Below are 16,395 nucleotides of genomic sequence, written 5' to 3' on the forward strand. Positions count from 1 at the left end.
AGGGCTAGAAATGCAGGTGTTTTGTTGCAGACTGCCAAACCTTCAGGAAATAGATTTGTTGACTAGTTGTGCTGCGATGAATTTCATCCCTGGAGTTTTGGATTGTGTAAACAGCTGTTGGCCAAGCAAGGAAAAAGGGCTTTATTGTTTAGTCTTTGAGTTTGTTCCCCATCATAGACTAGAAGTGAGATTTCTCACCAAACCTGCGGTGTCTTAATGTAAGACATGTACTCTGAGGTAGCTTGGTTGAAAGTAGGACAAATTCTTTGTGGCTTGCTGTGAGACCTTGGGCAAACCACATCCTCAGGTTCCTCTATGCTTCATATCCCTGGCCTCTCTGCTCTTGAGGGAAAGGGAACTTGTGGATTTGTCGGACACCAACCACAATGGGGAGATGGTATAGGTTGTTATCACAGGGTCAAGTGCAAAGCTGACTGAAGAATTTTGCCCTGCATCGCTTCATCAATCACATTGGAAGGTCCTCTCTGCTGTCATGCACTGTTATCACTCATTATCTGTACAGGTGCATCTGCACTATTTCCTGTAAGCTTTTGATTTTATTATAATACAGCTATAAACCAGATAAAGAGCATTTATTTCAGCTACTATAAATACTGGCTGACCTTTCCTCTCTAAAGGAAGCTCACTCCTCTGTATTTAGACTTTGATTTAGGATTATTTGTGGAAGGCAAATGGATGCCTACATCACATGAAAATGTCAGTGTAACTTCCCTTAATGAAGTACTACACACACGAAGGAGGGTATGGTGAATTTTAACAGTTGAAATAACAGGTAGTGTTAGAATTTCTTATGATATAGAACAATCTTTTTAGGGATACTGCATAGTTGTTGTTCATCTTCTGCAGTACAGAGCCCACTGTGGGGTGGCAGTTGATAGTAGCTGGAAATTAGGCAGAGATGAGACTACAGTGGTACATGTAGCTAAAATAAACTGTTTAGTGTTTCTAGGGAGCAGATAAACTCCCTAGCACATGAATGTGAAGGAAACTTGTGAGATCCTGTGAGTAAAGCAGGCATGAAGGATCTGTAGGATGCAGGCTACATGGAAGAAAGTTTGGAGGGTGATGTGCAAAAGCCAATGACCTGAAATTATGGCCTCACTCTTGATTTGTGGCAAGTCGTAGCAGGAGAGGCCAATGTTGCCATCTTCCTGGCAATGGGGAACACCCGAGACTGCTTCTCAATCCCCAAATCGCAACCCCAGAGGAACAGAAGGAAAGAAAAAAAAAAAACCCACCCAACTAAGTCAGATGACAGCAAAAACCAGACATGGGAGCCCCTCAGGTATAAGCAGAAATGAGGCAGGAGAGGCAAGAGAATGAGCTGGATGAACACCATTAGCATGACTGATGCACTAAGTACCAGGACAGCATGAACAGATCACTGCTACAATGGCATGGGTGCAATATTGCCAAAGAATCCTGCACGAATGTAGATGGAGATGTATGCAAAATCTGAGAGTCAAGCTGTGTTCATTCCTCTGCCTTAAGAAAAGCACCAGATAGCTGGGTACTGTGGTCTGTAGATGTGACAAATAGGAAGACCTGGCATTGCTGAGGCTAATAACTGTTATTTAATGAGAGATAATTGCATGGAAAAAAAATCCTATTTACCTAGGAGGATCTTGAGATCCTCTTAATTTTGGTTAAATGAACTGACAAGGATTTGTGAAATTTTGAGAAAAATAACAGCATATTTCTTCATGGCAAAGTACTGGAGTGAATTTCTTCACAACACAAGTGCTGTTTTAGCTGCAGTGATTTGTTTTGTGGAATAATAGGACTTGCTATGATGCTGCTCATTTCAAATGGCAAGCTGGGTTTCTAACACTGTTTGCCAGCACCTTCAGTTTATCTGACAACTCTCAACAATAGGCAGGCTGCTGTTCACTGCTGTACTTTAGACAACCCATTTCCATACCATAATTAGAAGCCTGCATTTGTAACATACCAGCATGGATATTCTTGAACTCATTGTTCTGTTTCACCTTCCGAGGATGACAAACGACCCTTATGGGTCCAGCCATTGCTCTGTAGAAATATCAATATATCACCTAAGAGGAGATGACACGCGTCTTCTGCCTACATTGTGAACTGCAGCTGGGAGTAAATCAAAGACGAGGGAGGACCCAGAGCGGCTGTGGGGAAGGCGACGGAGGGGAATTGTTGACTATACTGGTACATGGAGAGCAGGGCTGGACACGTCCCTCCGCGGCTCCGGCTTTTGCTGAAGTTGAGGACGAGGATGCTCTAACTTGCCCGTGTCCCCTCTCCTGTGCAGGGCGGCAGCTGCGGCCCTTTGAGTGGTGAGATCGCGTCTGCATGTGCACATGCACACACGCACAGATGTAAACACGACCGGAGCATCCATCGCCATCGCGTCTTGTACTGCTGGGAGTGGCTGCGGGTCTCTTGGTCCCCCTCCTCACGCACGGGGAGGGGAGAGTAGGGTCCCCGCAGCCGGGGGCGGAGCTGCCCCTCGCACCCCGATGCGGGGGGGAGCCGGGCCGGCTCTAAGCCCTGCCCCGCCGGGCGTGCGGGACCCGCCGGCTCTAAGCCCTGCCCCCGCCGGGTGTGCGGTGAGGAGCCGGCAGCCGCCGCGGGGGTGGATGCGAGGGGAGAGGCGGCATCGGCGGCGGGGCCGGGCGGGGCGGGCTGGGCTCCGCCGGCAGCCCCGAGCGCTCAGCGGGCGGCCGCCAGCCGGGCTGCCCGCACCGCGCCAAGGAGCCCCCGCCAAGGTAAGAGCCGGGGCGGGCAGCGCATTGTTCTCCTAAAGGGCGGGGGCAACGCGGGGGGGTGGAGGGGACGCGCCGACTGAGTGGGTACACGGTGCGGGGCTCCCGTGGGGTGGGGGCTGAAGCTGCGGGGTTCCCCGCTCCGTGATACCGCGAGGGAAACGCGCGGCCACACCCACGCGGGAGCGGCGGCGGGGGGCCGGGGGCTCCCCACCCACTCGTGGCTCTGCCCACCCGTCCCGTCCTCCGCTTGGTTCAAGTTCGGTGTCTGGCAGAGCCGGAGGCTGCCAAGGAAAGCAAACCTGGGAGCTCTCAGGGGAGATTGAATTCCCCATGGAGCGCAATGAAGAATTGAGTGTCACCACTGCGATTCTGCTCTCGGCTCGGGCGATAACAAATATTTGCTCGCTTTCAGACAATGAGTGCCGTTTGGGGACTGAGGAATCTGAGAAGCGTTCCCACCCTAACTTAGTCAGCCAAGCAGGAGCGGATCCACCAGCGCTGTCATCTTGTCATTCCCCTTAAAGAAAGGAGCTGTGCAGCACTGGGTTTAGCCACAGCACAGGGTCCATCAGGGATGTGAACAGGCACATTAGGATAGAAATACATCCCTGCCGGACCAAGGCCCCACAGAGAAAGCCCAGGGCGCTTCCTCTGCTTTTGCTGCCCTTGTTTGCCTTCCCAGCTTAGCCTCACATCCTCCCTCTCCCTGAGAATAGTCCCTTTCCCTGTATTGTTCTCTGTGTGTTTCCTCTCGCCTATCTTTTCCTCCACCCCTCCTTAGCCGCAGGTCGTCTGCAGACATGATACCCTGACATGCGTCTTCCCTCTCCCATATAGAGTTGAAGTCCAGACCTACCTGTTTTGAGAAAATTCTTCTTTTTCGTGAGTGTAACAGCAGTGTTTCAATTTGACCCAAATTGAACTTGAATAGCTTTGAACTAAATGGAAATGAACTTCACTTAGAACCTGCTTCATGATAAGGATGAGATTTCTGGTGCTATACACCACTTGATATCAGTTCGAATTCTACTAAGCACTGTGTGCTTTTAGACTGGGCTTTCTAACCCAGTCATTGCTATGATGTAAAATAACATAATGCTTTACCTTTGATCTCACTGCTTCCTTTTTTATACATGGGACTAAGTGGGTCTTTGGCTAACCCAATGTAGCTTAGCTGAATGTAACTGGAGACTGTCATGTTGAATACACTGTTACTGGAAAAAAGTTTGAGAGTGCCCGTAGTGGTCAGAGGGCAAGAACTAGAGAGAAGCCAGGTTAGGAGCTTGTTACGGTGGTGTCTCCAAAAGGGTCACGTCCCATCTTCTGTAGTATATTGAGTTTCAGTCTTAGATCCATTTGAAAGTGTTCCTGTGTCTCTGCTGGAACACAGAGCGGAGCATAACTGCTGGCCAGGGGACTTGTTGTTGTTGTTGTTTGGTTGGTTTTTTTCTTCAGGGGATTTTGTTCTTTAAGCTCTGCCTTTAGAGTTTTACCTAACAGAAAGCATAGAGCGGCTGTGCTCATTCTTGTAACTTTTGCAGGATTTCCAATAGCTGCAGTGAAATAGTCATTGTTTAATCAATTTTTACTTGGCTATAACTTGGGAAATCTTAGAGGAGCTGCAGAGGCACTGGCTAGCGAGCTGTGTCTGCAGTCTGGAGAAGACTGCAGTGCTTACTTTTGGCTGGTTCATACAGAGACAGGAATGTATATTCAGAAAAATGTATGTATTTTCACATGTTCTCTGCTTTTTTAAAGTTGTTTTCTTGAAGCTGCCTTTTCCCTCTTTTTCAAAGAGCTTATTCTGCAGAAGTTAACAATGCTTGCCTTGGAAAAAATCTATATTCCATGCAACTGCACCAATTTCAAGGTTTGGTCTATTTTATGAGATTCATTTGCTGATTCCCTTGGACTTGCATGGGTGCAGCTATATCAGACTTGATCTTTTTTGTTTGATTCTGATATATTAAACATGTCCGAAAACCCTTAGTAAGAAAGTGCCATTCAGTCCGTTAGAAATATGTATGTCATCTTAGTCAAAAGATGGGAATCGTACAGAAACCTTTCAGTGTGTTAATAAGCCCTGGAATACCATAATTTTGAAAACATGACAGGAGTGAATGAATTCCTGAGTTCTAATGTACAGGTGACTGTTTTTTCTGTGGTTTACTGTGAGGATGCTGGTTTTGTACTTGCTGTAGCTAGGGTGTTTTCTGGCTAGTGAGACGAAATTGCTACCTGGTTCCCCCGAATAAAGGATGCAAACGCTTCTCAGCAATAGAATTTGAGGCTCTTTCTTAGGCTTTGTGTTATAACAGTAAAAACACCTCCCACCACCATCTATAACTTATTTTCAGTGCATGTTATCAAGTTCAGTTTTGTGAACGCATAAAAGTGAAGTGTGGCATGAAAAGACTCTGAGTGTGGCTCTGTCACCATTGTGGGACTTGGCTGATGTGGCCATGGATGGGCATTCTTGGTTTTGGCAAGCCAGCCCTTAGTTTCTGGTAATTAAATCAGTGGAAGGTAAAAAGGAGGCCCACTGCAGGGCTTACATAATTTTCAAAGAGCTCTTGTGTATTTTCTGTATCCTATTTTATTCCCTCAGTGCTCCTTAGCATTCATTGAATGGCAGGAGGAGAGAGGGAAGAACCTGGATAAATGGAGTATTCTGAGATCCAAGGACTCTGTTCGTCCCTGTTGCACCTTCCCAGGGAAATGGTGGGCCAATGTGTCAAATCCATTTGCAAGTGGTAGTATAAATTAAAGCTGGGGATAAACAGGTTAGAAGGCTAATGAGATGTCTGAACTTAATTGATTTTTTTTTTCTCTTTTTTTTTTCTCCCCATACAAATTGGCTATAATGTCTTTTGTTTGCTGCCTTCTCTCCCTGGGATGCGGTGTTACAGCAGTTACATGAATATAAGGAGTAGCAAAAGGGATGGGGGTGCGGGGAGCCATGGCTATTTGGAAAACATGGCTAGGAAGCCTCAGTCCCACTCCTTGGCATGGGCTGACAGGATTTTGGACAGAGTAAGGTAGCTCTGAATTGGCACCCTGCACCCCTGTGTCTTCTGGATCTCAGTGCCATGGAATGTTAGTAATCATTGCATGACAGCCAGGGCGCACTGCTGTCTGTGGCTCAGAGCTGTTCAATCCCAGGATTAATAGAAACGTTTACTTTAGATGTAATGCTGTCCAGGCTAAGCTAGGAAAACCAGTAGAGGAAGAGCTACAATGCAGTATAAAATTATTTCCAGGACCTGAAGTTGTCATGCAGCATCCAAACCAGGGTGGCACTGCTCTTTCTATAAGCCTGTGTCCAGCTTGAAAATCTAGAGCAGTGAATCTGGAGGAGAAGGGTGGTTAACTTCTTAACGTGCTGACGTTACCTGTGACTGGAAGGGCCTGGCTTAACACTCAGATACATGAGAAGATGCTCAGGCCACCAAGTTGTGATCTTTGTGTAGATTTCCATTCCTATTGAGAATAATTCGAGTTAGTGATTGGAGCAACCCCAGTGCTGTGAGAGGGGCTGAGATCCTTCCAGCTCACATGGGCAGTGCTGGTGTCATTCAGTGCTGCTTCCTGGCCGTGCTGATTTCACTTGACAGGTTCAGCTCAGGAGCAGACATGGGTTGGTTGGCAGCATCAGGCTCTGCCTTTCCATGGGTCTGAGCTGGGTGGCACAGCCAGCCTGGAGGAGCAGCATGCTGGGACAGCAGCTGGCTTTGAAGATATTCTCTGTCACCCCCATCCAGAGTGGCATGGGGAAGTAAAGACATTTCATGTTCAGGCCACATGGCAATAGAAGTTACAACTTATCCTGAGCTCATTTACTATGAGGTCCTTGTGGTTAATCACATTTCAGACTTTTCCTCTCAGATTACATACCAAAACATAAAAAATACAATAACAAATTCTCTAAGGGGATAATACTAGGATTTGAATGATGTTCTATTTTTTTCTGAACTGGAGTACCACAGTGAAACCACTTTTGAGCTTAACATGAAAACTGATTGTGGATGGAATGTGAAGAGTCGCCTGCAGACAGCAGTTTCCATAAAGTGACCATATTTTGGTTTAAGGAGTTCTGAGCAGCTGAGGACAGCTGTAGAGCATACGCAACCACATGAGATGAAGGAAGATCAAGCTTTTTAGATCATCACATCATTGCAGGAAGGACCACTGATGGGAGGCATGGGCTTGGCACCTCTGTGTTTGCAGTCAGGCTTCAGATAAACCAGCACGTGCCATGTGCTGCAAGATTGATCCATACTTAAGACTATTTGCTGAGAATATGGTGAAGTCAAGAGCTGAGTGCGGTAAGTGGGTCGCTGGGCATCATTAAGTGAGCTATGTCATTGCCTTGCATATGTCACCAGTAGTATTGTATGACAATGTTTAGTTGTAGGAGTAATTCTTTGGCTGCCTTAAAGCATGTATACATATTTTTAACAGGCTAAGCAGTGTGTATCTGATGTAATGATGAAAAGCCACAGGCAAAGCTGCTATTGTTTGGTTGCAGCCATTTCAAGGCATTAAGCCTTCCTCTTGCCCCCAGTCATAATGCATCAGTGCTTTCAGCAATGGTTAACAGTTCTGTTGTTAAATGGTATAGCTTATAGAAAGAAGGGACTTTTGTTTTCTTTTGCTATTTAAAGCAACACAACAAACCATCAAACCATAGTTCCTTCAAAATTGTAGTAATTTTTTGAAAAGATAGACTGCACATTGAATACATGCAAACTGTAATTTCAGTTCTTTGTTTTCTGTGTAGTCTGTTTACAGGGCTGTCTTCTGCAAAGTCATGGAAGGATATACTTATGCGATGACCTCTTTGTTTAGAGACCAAACTAGTAGATTAACTGGGTATAGAGCTGACAAGAGCTTCAGATTTTCAGCAGATGTCAAAACTTCAGTGCAAAGGAAGGGGGATGCTGAAGAGGGAGAAGAAATGCAGTTCTACTGAGGCTGTCTTGTTAGTTACCTATCAGCTTAAACTATTTTTAAAAACTCTTGACAAAGAGTGTTTGCCAAGATAGCCCAGAACTCAACTATATGAAGCCTAAATCCACCTGGGTCCTTTCATTCCTCTGCCAGGATGAGATTGATCACTACTACCCTCCTTTAGTTGAAAGCTGAATTTTCTTTTTTCAAACCCCTTAGGTATGTTTTGAAATCGTACTGTCTAGTTACTGAGCCAAAAAGAATTGTTTCTGTCACTGCTTATTGGTCTTGGAGCACATAGGTGATGGGTTACTGATCGTCAGTGATCAGTTCAAATTGCCACAGCCTGGTCACACTGCTGTGTGGTGATGCCTTCACAGTGGGACATGGGCATCCAAACCCCTTCCTAATATGTTTTAAAAAACCCAAACTGTAGGGCTACTTTTCTCATGCTAATGTCTGAGCTATCTTTAGTTCCTTTGAAAGAGAGTTCCATGGGCTGGTTAATCTCCCTATATATAAATCTCTTTCACAGAATTAATCCTCTATTTTTTTTAAGATCCCAGTGTAGGAGAGAAATGGTTTTAGAAACAAATCCATTTACCTTACGTTGCATTGAAAACAAAGCCTTTTTACTCGAAAGCAAAAACAAAAGAAAAATACAGACACATTCTTCTGCATGTTCTTGGTTATTATTGCTGTAGGGTGTTAAAATGAGATTCAAAGAATTATTCTCCCCTCAAAAACTTTACAAGAAAGATTACTTTCAAGGCTTTCAATCCTGAAAAAATCTTATAAAACATTAAGTGACAAAAGATGTGAAATCAGTAGTGAAATCTTGACCCTCTTGAAGTTAGTGGGAATATTAAGGCCAGAATATCACCTGGAGTTTCAATTATCTCTTTAAAATACCATATTTGTGTGCTTTTAGAGATGTGAAATTGCAGAGTACTACTGAAATACTAATTCCCAGATGTTCCAGCTTTATTCATAAATGATTCAGCTGACTTCCAGCCCCTACCCCCTTGAAGTGAAGCATGAGATTAGGAAACAGACTGCTGCGAAATGTCAATTACTTTTAAATAGTAGGTGAAACAGCATCAGCAAATGTTGTACATCTTCTTTCTTCTTTCCCAACAAGTTCTAGAAGGACTTGGAGAGACATCCGCAGTATCTTGGTGCAGAGACCACTTTCTGTAGTTCAGAAACAAGTCTAAAGTAATAAAAAGTAATTGGTGAATATTTTGGAGAGTGTTTTCACTTGAGTCAGCTTAACCTGGCCCCGAGAACACAGTAGAGGCTCTTGGTCTGTAGTCAGACCTTGCGGAGTAGTTTCATTCAGCAATGCTTGATGTGCTTATTTCTTTGCTTGAAGGCTCATGTAATGGAGAGGTGAAAGATGATAGATGCAGGGTTGCTTTAGAGCAGCAAGCAAACCTGGGTTAGTAATGGGGACGGCAGCCTAGAGAACGAGGAGGGAGAAGAAGAGAGCAAGTAGGCAGAGCCATTGTTCTGGGCTGGGTACTGCACAAAAGGCGGCTGCCATCTGTCATCTAGCCTCAGTCTGAGATAGTAGCATATTGATGTATTTTTATGTGACATAATACCTCTAGGGGCATTGCAGTGCTGAATGTGTAGGTTACGTGAACACAGTTACTGCATCAGTCTTAACAGTCACGTTTGGATGTTATGGAAAGCAGATGTATGCATGTTCAGTAGCTGTTGTGCAAGACCTAGGACTGAATCAAACCAGAAAAGAAAGAGTTATTGTAAAAAGTAAAATGTCTTAAACCTAAAAAGATTATTTTTAAAAATGGAGGAGGGGTGTGTGGAAGATTAAACCTTGATGTGACTTGTCATGCTGTCCCTGAAGGTGATAATGGTCAGAAATATGTGTCTGGAGCTTGGGAAGCAACTCCAAATTGTACCCAGTGCACAGAGAGAGCTGCAGTTGTTTAATGATTTGGGGGATTTCTTCTAACATTTTCTCCTTACTCTATTTTGGTTTAGACTTCTCTTCCTAGTTTAGAAAGCAAACTACAAACCCTTCTGGATTGCAGACCCAGCAATTTAAGCGTATCCAACTCAGACACTGAGTTCCCTCTTGTGCATAATGTGAAGAAAATGTCTTTGTTTGCAGGAATGCTGCTTGAGAGCAAGGCCTGGCTAAAAGCAAATTTTAAATGACCAAAATTGTAATGATAATCCTTCAGTATAATGACTGCACCACATATGAAAGCTGCATGTAGAGCAGTAAGGTGAAATGTGGAAAGTGTAAAAGGCTGTGCTGTAGTAGGACTCCTGAGTCTGTATGATATTACTCAATTTTACAATAAAATAGAATAAGTGTTTCAAAATTTTTTCCTCCTCCAGTGTCGAAATAACTTTGCAGACAGTTGACAGACTTGGTTTGTCCTTCTGTCTTCCAAAATGTTTGTATATTCTATTTTTTGTTTGTTTGTTTTTAATCTAGGTAACTGAAATCTTTCTAACCTTGTCTCAATCATCTTGAAAATTGGTTGCATCTTGATCTGATTTAATAGTCTGTGCTCTTGTGCATAGGAGAATAATTATTCCTAATCACTTTTCCAGCCTCACCTGATGTCACTTACATGGGAGGCAGAAATAGGAAGCTCCAGGAGGTGTCTGTTTGGCAGCATTGAGGCTGATGCATTATCTGGCCTGAGAGCAAGCCCTTATGTGCTTATCTGTCAGCATTTCCAAACGTTGACCATGGGAGTCTGCCTCTGGCAACAGTGTAACTCCTTTTCCATGTTTTAGCCTTCATTGCACTTAAAAGTAAATCACCATTAAGGCTTGGACACTAGTATCTGCTGGAAATGGGAGAAGTCATCTAATGATGAGTTTCCATGAAACAGAGGGTGAATTGAAGTTGAAGTCTGGTGTGTCCTTGTTAGTTCGGGACATCCAAGGGACACCAGCAAACTTGTACAGCTGTTTTTGTAGGCAATAGCGTGAAGCTGATAAACACGCTGGTGTTAAGGCTTCCTAAGTTTGTCACTTAGATGAACTGATTATCATTGGGGGAAGGAGAACAAAACCATGGGCTTTCTCAAATTGACCTGACAGTGGGTGTGAGGAAGGAAGTGAGGGGGTGTATGTGTGCACACTGGGTGTTACTGGTGTGATAAATTCTCCTTTGCAAACCTTGGTCACTTTTAAAAATATTAGTGACCCCTGCTTCTGTACTACAGACTTACAGGAAGATTTGTTGTGATGTGCTGCACTACTTGTTTTAATGGTCTTTAGGGATGGGGATTTCTTGGATGTGCATTTCTAGTCAAGGGGAGATGTGAGTCAAAGCCATGTGGGAATGTGCTGGGTTTGGAAGGGAGGGGAAGGGTCTCTGGCGTGTGTGTGTATAACATAGATATCTGTGCAAAAAAGCAAACTGGAGGGAAAAGAAACCTGGTAGGAAAAAAGGAAAATGTTCTGTTGCGCTGTCCAGTGTATCAAATGGCATATCAGGTCTCAATTTATCAGTAAACGAGTAAGTTATGTAACAAAGGTATTTGAAGAAATCTTTAGGGAAAAACCATTTAGCCAGGCTAAGGTGAGCTCCAGCATTAACCCTGTTTTGGAGTACGCTGAAGGTATCCTCCTACCCTGAGTTAACTTGTTTGCTAACTTGCTTCTTTCCACTTCGAGCATTGGGGAGCTTATGTCAGTAGAATAATTTTAACCCCCTCATGCTCAGCCCGACTCTTTTTTTTTTTTTTTTTTTAAACCCAGCATGACTAGCTTTGTTTAATGGCAGAAATGGTTGTTAGCAATGCATTAACATCTCATCTTTCAGAAGTTACACCCTGTCACAGCATCATATGCTTGTCAGGGCAAGCTGCGCCTCTTCTCCTTGTGAGAGCAATCCCCTTCCCTAATTCAAACTCCTCCATATTACTTGGATAGAGCCTGGGCTGTGCAGCAGCTGAGATATGGTATGTTTATTTAACTACATTTGAGTGTGTCATCTTTGCTCTCAGCTAAACCATAGCTGCGTGGGATTTTAGCGGCACCAGGAATGAGCCTCCCAGTTTGCTTTAGCAGTTGTCCCCAGCTCTGCTGTTTAAGTACAGGGTGGTGGGTTGTGCTGTGTGGCAGACTGCGTGTCTGGCACTTCCTCTGCAAAGTTATACTTGTTTGGTTTTGTTTTTACATACTAGTGGTGTTCTGCAGTCCTGTTGTCCTAAAATAAAATGTGAGGGGGAAAAAAATAAGAACAGCTAGCCATGGGAGGGACTGAGCTGGAAAGAGCAGCCAGAGGAGAAACAAAGACAAGTGGTGTTAAATGAATGCAGTGGGGAGCAGCAAGTGTGGAAACACTGCAGGGAGTGAACTGCCTGGTGGTTCATCCTTAGAAAGTTTCGCCCTGTGAGTCCAGGTAAGCGGAAACTTAATCTGTGATTCTCACTCCCAGACCGTTGCTGTGCTGAGTGCGTGCAGCCCTGGTGAAGGCAGGCGTGGAACACGTTTACTGCTTCTGTGGCTGTTTCTTTGTCTCAGTAAAGAAAGTTGTTGTGTTATTCCTTCCTCTTACTTATGAAAAAGCATGAGAAGAGGCCTAGGAGATGTGATCTGTTTTCTCAGCTGAGACCTGAACTGTGAAAACTGCAGGGAGAGGATGCCGGCTGCCCGGGGCAGGAGCAGGGTAGGAGGCTGCAGAGTGAGATTCAGTTTCCTGAATTTAAGGGTAACTCCTACCTGATGGGTCTTTTGGAGGTGTGCCTTATGAAGGAGCAAGTAGTTACAGGCCCAAACCTCTGCTTTGAGGTGCTAGAAATTGCATTTAATGTGTGTGTGGGGGGGTTTTGTGTTGGTAGTTTTTTATAGTTGTAATCCAGCTGTTTAAATCTTAATACAAACTACTCAGAGTCCCTGACTAACACTCAGGTGCATTGGCCTGTGTTGTAACAGCTAATCTTAACAGTCGGCACACTTCACTCAGTGGTGGAGCTGTTAGGTGCCCTCAATGAAGAGCAGGTAGGTTCCTAGGGAAGAAGGAAGGTTGGAGATTATGGTCTGACCAAGCCGTGTAGTTCTCTACACCCCTCCAACTGCAACGCGGTGGGACCTGGCCCTCACATGCTTGGAATTTAAGTACGAGCTTCTCTCTTTTCCTGCGGTTTTGTAGCCTTGAACTGCAAAGTGGTGCTCTACAGAACTGCCAGATGTAACAAGGAAGTAGCAAATTGAGCTATTTATAAAAATTAAGATCCAATTAGAAGGATATCCTGGTGGGCTTAACACAGCATCTACTGGTGGCACCATTGGCTGTGCTGCCAAGATGTTCCTGCAGTGGCTTGTTCCCCTTGCTAAAATAAGTAATCAAGTAGGTTGTTTTCAACAAACTGGAGAGAACCGGGGGGAAACCAGGATTTTTCCTGTGAGCTTCGTACAGGACAGTATGGCATGCAGTTATAAAATATACTCTGTGTACTGCATATTGTACTAAAGGGCTGTCAGTGACGCTTCACCAGGATGCTAAGATCATACTGGGGTTAAAATGGCTTTTGCTGGCAACTTATTGTTTATGCTTGTTGTCTTCCTCTGCAAAACTTGTCTGAGTAAAAGTCCTGGTCTGGGTATAACATGATGGCAGTGCTGGGCCTCCAGAGGTGTCAGGGATGTGCACGGGAGTGTGTGTGTGTGGATGCTGCGTGGACAGAAGTGGGATCTCTGTCTGACACTGGCTCCAGCTGTTCCTCCCAGCACTTCTCAGTCCTGTACCCTGGAGCCATCAAACCCTGGGGACTCTCCCAGGTCTGGGGAAAGGGGGCTGAGGATGTCTCTACCTCCTGGGCAGGTGGGAGTGGAAATTCCTGTTGTACAGGAGAAGATGTCTGATAAGGCTTGAGGTACTGCTCTGCCAAAAGCAGCCAATATCTCCCGCTTCTGGAAGAGAATAAAAGGTTTGGGAGGAGAAGGTGATGTCTGACTAGGAAATCTGTAGTAGATGAATCAAAACACCTGTGTGTAGCCTGCTTTCTTCCTCTGGGGCTAAGACAGATGTAAGAGTAGCTTTTAGCAGTAATACCATCACCTTGGGCTGGAGGGACTTCTATTTTAAGGCTGCCTATGGCATTCAGTCTCTGATATCACTGGCTCCTGTGCAGGTCTTGCCTGGTCCCACACAACTCTGACCATACCCCTTCTGAGCTCTGGAGGTCCCAGGCTCAGTCCTGATGCTGCTTATGTTGGTTTAGCACAGCCTACCACTCAAAAAAGGACTTGTCTGGGGTTAGTCCATCTTAACTGATTTCTTTTTACCGAGGAGTTCTACATGTTTGTGGAGCCTAAGAGTCTGTCTCTGAGGTTTGTGGCTTTAAATTGAGAGGGTAATTCTGTGTAGAAGAATAAAGAAGGTGCAAGACGCTAGTGACTACGGAGAAAAATCATGGAAAGCTAAAACTGAAGTGAAACCTGTGTGCTTTTTCTTTTTGAGGAGCTGGAAAGGTCTGCTTGAAATACTCATGTTTCAGTGGTCTCTTATGTGAGCTGGTTCTTTTAACTGATATGGAAACTCCTAGAGTAAATGATTTGGAGAGCTGCAATTCTGAGACAAGAGTGGCTCCTCACAGCACAGGCCAAGTCTGCAAATAAACATCAAAGCACGAGGGGGTTTGCACGGGGCAGTGCAAAAAACCCACCATGACAAATGTTTGATGGGTGCAAACCCAAAAGTAGAACTACTCAATATAGTGTAAGGAGGAGCGATAGCACAGAAAGCTGATACAAACCTGATTTGGGCTTGCTCTGTGTTAAGGAATTCTTCAGATAAAAATCCCTGCCAGGCCCCAGAAAGTTGTTTTGAAAAACTAGCAGAGAAGTGTCCAAGGCAGACCTTCAGCTTTAAAGCAGATTAAGCTTGGACCAGGCAGTGATGGGATCCAAGGATCTGGACGTATTTTGTGCGAGGAAGGATTCAGAGGTATCTATCAATGATGCATTGTGCCCTTCTCAAGCACAAAATATTTCATAAGTTTGCAATGGCCACTTCAGTGTGCGATTATTTCAGGTAAGCAATTAAACTGTAGCTGTGACCCCTGTGTACAAGGGGATGATGGAGCAAAACAGGAAGACAAATTAAAATTTATCACTTTCCAGTAAATTCTCAGTATCTAATGACAGTAGCATTAGCAATGGCTTCATTACTGTCAAGGATAGTTCTCTACATACAGGATACCATTTTTTACCTGCTAGAACCTCCTGGCATGGTTACAGCTACCTTTTTTGTATAAATGATACAGTTTAGAGTAATCATGTACTGGGATAATGTGTCCACCTTGAGAGTTTAACAATACTGGTTAGCAGAGGACAAAATCAGTTAAGTTGTGCTTGGTTTTAGTGAATACCAGGCAGCAAGGACGTTCTTTCAAACTCTGCTCCTGAAATTAGAATTCTAATTGTTTGTGTGAACTGGGCAGGAATGTGCTGGTATTTACCCAAATTTTGAAGAAGATACTTAGCAGAGGAATGTGCTCTGCATGCTCACCATTCCTCTAGGAAACTGTACACATAAAGTAACCTCAAGCAAATATTTGGAGGGCCGGGGTCTTCAGAAGAACAGCATGTCCTCCAGATTTTAGGAAGGGCAAGTCATCCCTGCATGCTCAGTTGTGTCTTTTCTGTTCTACCAGCTCCATCTGAACCAGTGCTCCTGCCTGGGTGGCTACAACAAACCTCTTTATTTCATTTTAATATGTCTGTGTGAGTACCCGATATTCAGAATGGGATTAGGAGAGATGAATTGCTACTGAAATTGGTAGTAACAGAAGGCAAACCCGTCTGACAGCATCTGCCCTGTGATCTTCTGAGAGCAGGTAAAAGAATCCTTAATTAACTTTTTGCAAGGGTGGGGTAGTATCTTTGTGAAGCATTCATTTCAGAAAGTTACAGCATGAATTGTTGTTGCCTGAATTAGAGTAGCCTAATGAATTGCCATAAATTAGCTCCTAGCCTGTAGTGAATGGACTTAAGAAGAGGGGGGAAAAAAAAAAGCCATAACATTTGCTGTGGGCTGAAGGCAGGGAAAGGAGCTGATGTGGAGAAACTTGTTAAAGCTGAAGTAACACAAGAGTGTGATGGGTTGTAACCGTTGTTGTCAAAACATTTCCAAAAGCTCTTTGTACTGCTCCTGTTCTGCTTTTCTGCCTCTTGTCTGCATGAGACACCCCGAAGCTGGTCAGAGGCTCTGGTACAGGTGTGATGTCCCAGACCAGTTATTCTGCAAATATTTTACCTGACCAGTTAAACTCCTGGAACTGACCTGAGGTAGAAGCAGTTTGAGGCCTTCAGTGTTTTAGCTTCCAACTTCTGAAACACTGGAAGTCAGCTGGCTGGCTGGTTATCTGTTTGCACAGCTATGTCAAACCAAGAGCAGTAGAAGCAGCAGAATGTTAAGCTTGTCCTGCGTGGTACCAAGGGCTGGGTGCAGAGGTTGGTGTTGCTAATTGCTGTCATGGCAGGAACATGTTTTCTTCCTCCAATAGTGCTTGGTCAAATGATCATCAAACTAGACTCATGTCTTGGATTGTCGCAGATTCCTTATCAAAAAGTAGAGTCGGGTGATGCAAAACGGGAAGTTATTGTAAAGCAGTGGATGATTTAGTCCCAAGATAAGTATTTAATTGTGTTTTTCCTGAAGAAAAAGCCTTGACAGACCATTCTG

At 44.5% G+C, this 16,395-nt stretch overlaps 1 protein-coding gene across 1 annotated transcript in view; it reads left to right on the forward strand.

The window, feature by feature from the left end:
- Positions 1–2,702: 2,702 nt before the first annotated feature.
- The window catches only part of FRMD4B (FERM domain containing 4B), a 130,429-nt gene continuing 116,736 nt past the window's right edge, over positions 2,703–16,395 (forward strand). Inside the window, exon 1 of the mRNA XM_065642487.1 lies at positions 2,703–2,759. The gene's annotated coding sequence lies outside the window, so the exon portion shown is untranslated. The remainder of the gene's footprint in view (positions 2,760–16,395) is intronic.

The sequence above is a fragment of the Caloenas nicobarica genome, chromosome 11 (assembly GCF_036013445.1).
Source record: "Caloenas nicobarica isolate bCalNic1 chromosome 11, bCalNic1.hap1, whole genome shotgun sequence".
Classification (NCBI taxonomy): Eukaryota; Metazoa; Chordata; class Aves; order Columbiformes; family Columbidae; genus Caloenas; species Caloenas nicobarica.